Raw genomic sequence first — 9,390 nt, forward strand, 5'->3', positions numbered from 1 at the left:
GGGACATCTTCTATATAAAACCATTCTGAAGGCCAGTCTTCGGACGTCTTCTTTCGGGTTCTGGACAGGTATCCGGTCCCGGCAATACGCCACACTTCGGCTCCGCCCACTTGATATATTGACCCCTTTTGAGAACGGGGCACAAGGTAGAACAGCTTCTTCCACAGAGCGAAATGAGCCTCATAGCCCTAAAACAACTCGCAAAGGGCTACGAATCCCGTGATATGCAGCATGGAGGCAGGCGTAAGGTTGTGCAACTGGAGGCCTTAGAACTCCAGGAGCCCCTGGAGAAATGGATGAATTGGGAATCCGAGCCCTCTTACCAAATAAGGGACAAGGCATACCCGCTCTCCCTTGGAGGGATTGGGAAGGCTCTCCGCTTGCTCTCCGCCATTATAGGTGGCGAGCCCAGCTCAAACCGGGACCATGTACGCTGGGGGAAGAAATCCCTTGGCCTGAAGCATCACTAATTTGCTGTGTGGGACGGAACATCTCTCCCAATATCCAGGCTTGGAGTTAGGGGAGCGAGAGGAGGACCTGTGTCGACCGGCCATGATGGAATGAATCTCTGTCAGGTGCGCTCCGATGAAGGCTCGCCAAGGGAGGATGGTGTGATTTGGATCTGAATCCTCGTCTTTTTAATAGGCGGCTCATTCACACAGCTAGGGGGGTAAATGTGAAAACACCCTAGCTCTTCACATTCACTCGACACGTGGAAAGTGGCCATTATTGGGCATGGAAGCCAAGGAGTGCAACATTCACAAGAAACCGGACACTATTTCAATGGGTACACAGAATTCAGAGAGGAACCCGCCTTGCAATGCCGAAGACAATACTGCGCGCCGGACTCATCGTCATTGAAGCCTGGTTCGGGGGCTACTGAGGGAGTCCTGGATTAGGGGGTCTCCGGATAGCCGGACTATATCCATTGGCCGGACTGTTAGACTATGAATATACAAGATTGAAGACTTCGTCTCGTGTCCGGATGGGACTCTACTTGGCGTGGAAGGCAAGCTAGGCAATACGAATATGGATATCTCCTCCTTTGGAACCGACCTTGTGTAACCCTAACCCTCTCCGATGTCTATACAAACCGAAGGGTTTTAGTCCGTAGGACAACAATCACAACATACAATCATACCATAGGCTAGCTTCTAGGGTTTGGCCTCTCTGATCTCGTGGTAGATCTACTCTTGTACTACCCATATCATCAATATTAATCAAGCAAGACGTAGGGTTTTACCTCCATCAAGAGGGCCCAAACCTGGGTAAAACATCATGTCCCCTGCCTCCTGTTACCATTCGGCCTAGACGCACAGTTCGGGACCCCCTACCCGAGATCCACCGGTTTTGACACTCACAATATTCCTTCTCCCAGGAAGACCCGATCAGACTCGAAATCCCGGTTACAAGACATTTCGACAATGGTAAAACAAGACCAGCAAAGCCGCCCGAATGTGCCGAAAAATCCTGATAGGGGATGCATATATCTCGTTCTCAGGGCACACCGAATTGTCCAAACTTCCGGTAGGCCAGCCCAGAGTTGCCCCTGGTGGCCATCGGTGGCTGACAAGTTGGACCAACACTCAGAGGAGCACTGACCCGGGGGTTTACAATAAAGATGACCCTTGAGTCCGCGGAACCCAAGGGTAAAAGGCTTAGGTGGCAAATGGTAGAACCAAGGTTGGGCCTCGCTAGACGAGTTTTATTCAAAGCGAACTGTCAAGGGGTTCCCATAACACCGAACCGCGTAAGGAACGCAAAATCAAGGAACATAACACCGGTATGACGGAAACTAGGGCGGCAAGAGTGGAACAAAACACCAGGCATAAGGCCGAGCCTTCCACCCTTTACCAAGTGTATAGATGCATTAAAGTAAATAAGATATAATAATGATATCCCAACAATATCCATGTTCCAACAAGGAACAACCTTCATCTTCACCTGCACCTGCAACTAGCAACGCTATAAGAGGGGCTGAGCAAAGCGGTAACATAGCCAAACAATGGTTTTCTAGGAAAGGTGGGTTAGGTGCTTGACATGGCAATATGGGAGGCATGATATAGCAAGTGGTAGGTATCGCGGCATAGCAATAGAGCGAGCAACTAGCAAGCAAAGATAGAAGTGATTTCGAGGGTATGGTCATCTTCCTGCAAAGTTCTCAGAGTTCACAAAAGCTTGATCCTCATTAGCGCACTCAATAGGTTCCTCGATGATGTACTCGTCTCCCGGCTCTACCCAAGGCAAGAACACAAGCAAAGGAACAGCAATCAACCACGGTGCAATGCACAAGCAACATGATGCAAAACATGGCATGACATGCGGGATGTGATATGCAATGCATATGCGTGCTCCGGGAGGAAAAGGATGAAAAAAGCATCAACTTGGCAAACCAAGTGTGCCGCTGGAAAGATGAGATGATTTCGGTCGAAATCGGTATAAAGATCACCGTAATCGGATGCATGGTTTGCAAAAGGCAAGCAAAACAAGAATGGCACCATTCTGCGATTAATAGCATCATGCCATCTAGAATGCAACAAGAAACTAAGCTACTGCACTCCAACATAGCCACAAAGCATATGGCAGTGATGTACTCAAGATGCTTGACAAAACATGAACACTGAGATATGGCTAAATCAGAAAAGGGAAGGTTCAAAGAAGCATGGCAAAAGTGCAAAAGATATCAGCTTCATAGACTTAGTGAAAATACTAACATGCCAGAAATAACATCAGGAAGCAATGTTTAGAGCAAGCAAACAACATGCTACAGGAACATATCACAGCAAACAAAGGCATGGCATGAATCTACTAAATGCATAGAACAAAAGTCCCTTACTGACCATGAGCCAAAAAGGCACAGAAGATATGATGGCACCCATGTAAACATAGCAAGTTTTATTAACAGTTTCAGACTTAGCAGAAAACTGAGCATGGCATAAATAGCATTATGAAGGCATCTTTGTGATCTCAAATCACTCACCACAAGGCATTGCATGACAATATAAGCATAGCATCAGCAAGAAGACATGTTCATGAAGCTAACCATGGAAAGAGAAAGTTCATACATGCATGGATCTACTACAACAACCATGGCAAAATTGATTAACATGTAAACAATCTGCCAGGAACATTTTATAGCAAAAGTAGAGCAAGATTAAGACATGCTAGGGCACTCCATCAATGCAAACAGGAGCATGGATGGATAGATCATAACCATCTGTTCGAAACATCCTTACTGAAGCAACTCAAAACAAGCATGGATCTCACTGTAGCATCATGTTTACATGGCATAAAAATAACTGCAGAACAAGGACTTAGCAAAATCCTAAGTCCCTGGAATCAGCAATATCACAAAGGCTACTTTGCATGCTTGTGCTAGTCACCCCATTGATCACAACAATACATGGCAAGCACCCCTGTAAAGATGGCATGGCATGGTTCAAAACACATGTAGAGCTCATGCCCATATGATGCACACAACAAATGTGACAAAAATGACAAATCCCCATACTCTGATAAGTAACAGGAGTAAACATTTTATAGCACTCTTGCATCAGTGATTTGGGCATCAAGATGGACTCAAACAAGCATGCCACAATGTAATGAAATGGAGAGCATCTCCCAATGAACATTTTGATATATCATGCGCATGAAACGGAGCTACGGTCACAGAGTTATGGCATGATGAACAGAGGCATAAAAAGTTAGGGGGAAAAGACTTAGAGGAAATCAACCTCTCAAAAACTGGATCTACGGTTTGAGCACGGATGCCGAGGATCGCCGGAGAACTCGTCGGAGGTGGGGAGGACGGCAGCCGGAGCTAGTGGAGGACGTCGCCGGCATGCTGGGGTGGCGGATCCGACGCGGCAAAGCGGAGCGAGGCGGCGGGGGAGCTTGCGGGGACTTGAGCTTCCCGGGCGGCGGCGGGCGCGGGCGCCACGCGACGGCGGCGAAGCTTGCCGGGCGGCGGCGGGCGCGGACTCCAGGCAGCGGGGCGACTCTGCGGGCGGCGCGGGGAAACGAGGCGGCGGCGAGGGCGCTCGGGCCCGGGGCACGCGGCGGGGGTGCTCGGGCCCGGGGCACACGGCGCGGGCCTGCCCTGGGCCAGGTGGCGATTTTTGTCCGGTGAGGGGGGACACGTCCGGTGGCGGCGGGGGATGAAAATTAGGGTTTCATCTGCGCGAAAACGGAGGGGGTCACATATTTATAGCTAGGAGGAGGTAGGAGTGTCCAAATGGGGTGAAGTTTGCGCCCACGCGATCGTGATCCGACGGCGGAGGACATGGGAGTGGTTTGGAAGGGTTATTGGGCCGTTTTGGAGGGGTGTTGGGCTGCAACACATATGAGGCCTTTGCGGTTCCCCGGTTAACCGTTGGAGTATCAAACTGACTCCAAATGACACAAAATTTGACAGGCGGACTACCGATGGTGTACCAAGGCCACTTGGCAAATCTCAGTCCATTCTGAGAATTTTTAACACCCGCACACGAAAAGAGACAAAAGGGGGACGCTGGTGCACGTGGGAGTGTCGGATTGCAAAATGGACAATGGGGAAAATGCTCGGATGCATGAGACGAACATGTATGCAAATGAGATGCACATGATGGCATGATATGGAATGCAAGACATGAGCAAAAAGCAAAATGAAGACAAAAAGCCAACCACGAAGGGAATCACATAACTTAAAGCCAAAAATGGCAAGAGTCGGAGTACTAATATGGCAAGTTACATCTGGGGTGTTACATCCCGGGTCTATTTTCCAACATACAAGTTTCCGATGTATAATTTAAGTTTCTGATCTACTCTTTTTGCAACCTTTTACTTTCCGATCTATAAACCAAAAATACTAAAAATATTTACTTTACCGTTTATCTATCTCTATCAGATCTCACTTTTGCAAGTAAACGTGAAGGGATTGACAACCCCTTTATCGCGTTGGGTGCAAGTTGTTTGTTTGTTTCTGCAGGTATTCAGTGACTTGTGCGTTGTCTCCTACTGGATTGATACCTTGGTTCTCAAACTAAGGGAAATACTTATCTCTACTTTGCTGCATTACCCTTTCCTCTTCAAGGGATGTAACATCCCAATTTTTAATTTGGATGTTAATCATTAGGTCATCATATGCATTCATGTTTGTGCATTTTGAATTTGGTTTTATTTGGACATTTTGATCCTAGAGACCTTAAGCAACTCAAGAACCAATTGAGAGAGTTCGAGGTTTTCATAAAAATTCATTTTTGAATTTTCAAATTTGGTAATTGGATCAAAGTGATTTTTATTTGAAATCATTTTTCCAATTATTTCAAAATAAATAAAATAATGAGAGAAGATAATATGACTTCGTCAAAACAGAGGAAATAATGGAAATTTAATTTTGAATAAAAATATATATTTATTTGAATTTTATTTGAGATTTTTATTAAATTAGGGAAAAAATTCATTTTAGCCAAGAAAAATGTTCACGTTGTCCTAAATATTAGGAGAGGAACGTGAAAACTATTTTTGGAATTTTAGGATTTTTATTTATTCTTATTTTGTATGTTTCCTTTGCAGCGAAATTATAAAAAAAATCCGCGTGCCACTGGGTCGGCCCAGCCGCCGCCACCGCCTTCCCCGCGCCCCGCCGTAACCACGCCGGACTCCGGCGGAGTCCGAGCCGGCCATGCCGCCCGCCGGCCCTTGCCCAAGCCGGCCTTGCCCCCCCCTCTTAAATAGCGCGCCGCCCCCCTCTCCTCCCCGAGCCGCCCAAGCCGCCGCCCGAAGCTGTCGCGCCGCCCGCGCCGTGATACGTCTCCATCGTATCTATTATTTTTGATTGTTCCATGCCAATATTATACAACTTTCATATACTTTTGGCAACTTTTTATACTATTTTTGGGGACTAACGTATTGATCCAGTGCCCAGTGTCAGTTCCTGTTTGTTGCATGTTTTTTGTTTCACAGAAAATCCATATCAAACGGAGTCCAAACGGGATGAAAACTGACGGAGATTTTTTTGGGGAATATATGTGATTTTTGGGAAGAAGAATCAACGCGAGACGATGCTCGAGGGGGCCACGAGGCAGGGGGCCCCCCCCAGGGGGTCAGGCGCGCCCTGGGCCCTTGTGGCCACCCCATAAGGCGGTTGGTGCCCTTCTTTCGCCGCAAGAAAGCCAATATCCAGATAAATATCATGTCCAAAATTAAGCCCAATCGGAGTTACAGATCTCCGGGAATATAAGCAATGGTGAAAGGGCAGAATCTGGGAACGCAGAAACAGAGAGAGAGAGAGAGAGAGAGAGAGAGAGAGATCCAATCTCGGAGGGGCTCTCGCCCCTCCCATGCCATGGAGACCAAGGACCAGAGGGGAAACCCTTCTCCCATCTAGAGAAGGTCAAGGAAGAAGAAGAAGAAGGGGGGCTCTCTCCCCCTCTCTTCCCGTGGCGCCGGAACGCCGTCAGGGCCATCATCATCACCGCAATCTACACCAACAACTTCACCGCCATCATCACCAACTCTTTCCCCATCTATGCAGCGGTGTAACTCCTCTTTTACCCATTGTAATCTCTACTTAAACATGGTGATCAACGCTATATATTATTTCCTAATGATGTATGGCTATCCTATGATGTTTGAGTAGATCTGTTTTGTCCTATGGGTTAATTGATGATCGTGATTGGTTTGAGTTGAATGTTTTATTATTGGTGTTGTCCTATGGTGCTCTCCGTGTCGCGCAAGCGTGAGGGATCCCCGCTGTAGGGTTTGCAATATGTTCATGATTTGCTTATGGTGGGTGGCGTGAGTGATAGAAACACAGACCCGAGTAAGTAGGTTGTTTGCGTATGGGCATAAAGAGGACTTGATGCCTTATAATGTTATGGTTGGGTTTTACCTTAATTATCTTTAGTAGTTGCGGATGCTTGCTAGAGTTCCAATCATAAGTGAATATGATCCAAGAAGAGAAAGTATGTTATCTTATGCCTCTCCCTCAAAAAAATTGCAATAATGATTACCGGTCTAGTTATCGATTGCCTAGGGACAAATAACTTTCTTGTGTGACAACAAGCTCTCTACTAAAACTAACTTAGTTGTGTATTTATCTAAACAGCCCCTAATTTTTATTTACGCGCTCTTTATTATCTTGCAAACCTATCCAAAAACACCTACAAAGTACTTCTAGTTTCATACTTGTTCTAGGTAAAGCGAACGTTAAGCGTGTGTAGAGTTGTATCGGTGGTCGATAGATCTTGAGGAATATTTGTTCTACCTTTAGCTCCTCTTTGGGTTCGACACTCTTACTTATCAAAAGAGTCTACAATTGATCCCCTATACTTGTGGGTTATCAATACCTTTTTCTAGCGTTGTTGCCGGGGAGCAATAGCGTGGGGAGCAATAGGTATCTCTGGGCCCTCTCGGTAATGCACATCACTTAAACCTTTCATGATGTATTACAAAACGAGTAAAGAGACTTGCCGGTAATGAGATTGAACTAGGTATTGAGATACGGACGATCGAATCTCGGGAAAGTAACATACCGATGACAAAGGGAACAAACATATGTTGTTATGCGGTCTGACCGATAAAGATCTTCGTAGAATATGTAGGAGCCAATATGAGCATCCAGGTTCCGCTATTGGTTATTGACCGAAGACGTGTCTCGGTCATGTCTACATTGTTCTCGAACCCGTAGGGTCCGCACGCTTAACGTTACGATGACAGTTTCATTATGAGCTTATATATTTTGTTGTACCGAAGGTTGTTCGGAGTCCCGGATGTGATCACGACTTGACGAGGAGTCTCAAAATGGTCGAGACATAAAGATCGATATATTGTACGGCTATATTTGGACACCGGAAGGGTTTCGGGTGAGATTCAGACAATACCGGATCACCGGGAGGTTATCGGAACCCCCCGGGAGGTATATGGGCCTTAGTGGAAAGGAGGGGAAAGGAGCAAGGGAGGGGGCGCCCCCCCCAAGCCCAATCCGAATTGGGAGGGGGGCCAGCCCCCCCCCTTTCCTTCCTCCCTCCTTCCTCTTCCTTCCCTCTCCTACTCCTAATAGGAAAAGGGGGAGTCCTACTCCCGGTGGGAGTTGGACTCCCCCCTAGGGCGCGCCACCCTCCTTGGCCGGCCCCCTCCTCCACTCCTTTATATACGGGGGCAGGGGGCACCCCATAGACACAACAGTTGATCATTGATCTCTTAGCCGTGTGCGGTGCCCCCCTCCACCATAGTCCTCGATAATATTGTAGCGGTGCTTAGCCGAAGAGAGTTATACTTCGTCATTACATGATATATGTTGCTTTGTGCTCATTACTAAACCACAAATCATTGTTAATTAAAATTGGCTTTGATATACCTTTGGATCCGGGTGGATTCATTACTTGAGCACCTTATGCCTAGCTTAATGGCTTTAAAGAAAGCGTTGCCCGGGTGCTCATTACAACTCGGAAGTTTTAGAGAGTCATTTATTTCTGTTGAGTGCTTTTATATAGTTTAAAAACAAAAAAATAAAGAGGGGAACCCAAAACTTTTCAAAAAGGAAAGTGAAAGTGAGAGAGACAAGCATTGTTGAAGTGGGGGAGCTCCTTGAACTTTGTTCATGCTCACGGAAACTTTGTGAATCTTGATTACAGAAAATTTTCAAAAAAATAATTATCCCCTGTAAAATTCCATTGTATAATAAAAATAATGTGCCAAGATTTGCCTTTAGGATGTTTACATTGCTTGTTGGTTTGTGCGGTGCAGAACAGAAACTATGGCTGTAGTGCGTGATTTTACATTTTTTTACTGGAACGTCAAATGGTTCTGAAACTTTTTGCAATGTATTTCTATATAAATTGTTTATTTTTCCTAATTATTTCAGAATTTATGGAGTACCAGAAGTATGGTGAATGTTCAGATTACTATAGACTGTCCTGTTTAAGACAGATTCTGTTTTTGATGCATAGTTTGCTTGTTTTGATGAAACTATCAATTTCTATCAGTGGATTAAGCCATGGAAAAGTTATATTACAGTAGCTACAATGCAAAAACAAAATATGAATTGGTTTGCAATAGTACTTAGAGTAGTGATTTGCTTTATTATACTAACGGATCTTACCGAACTTTTTGTTAAGTTTTGTGTGATTGAAGTTTTCAAGTTTTGGGAGAGATCACGATGGATGAAGGAAAAAGGAGTGGCAAGAGCCTAAGCTTGGGGATGCCCGAGGAACCCCAAGGAAATATGCAAGGACTACCAAGCAACCAAGCTTGGGGATGCCCCGGAAGGCATCCCCTCTTTCTTCTAACAATCATCGGTAATTTTACTTGGAGCTATATTTTTATTCATCACATGATTTGCGTAAATCTTGGAGCGTCTTTTGCATTTAGTTTTCACTTTTCTTTGATGCACCATGCTGGTATGAGATA

The sequence above is a fragment of the Triticum urartu genome, chromosome 7A (assembly GCF_056163025.1).
Source record: "Triticum urartu cultivar PI428250 chromosome 7A, HENAU_Tu73, whole genome shotgun sequence".
Taxonomy (NCBI): domain Eukaryota; kingdom Viridiplantae; phylum Streptophyta; class Magnoliopsida; order Poales; family Poaceae; genus Triticum; species Triticum urartu.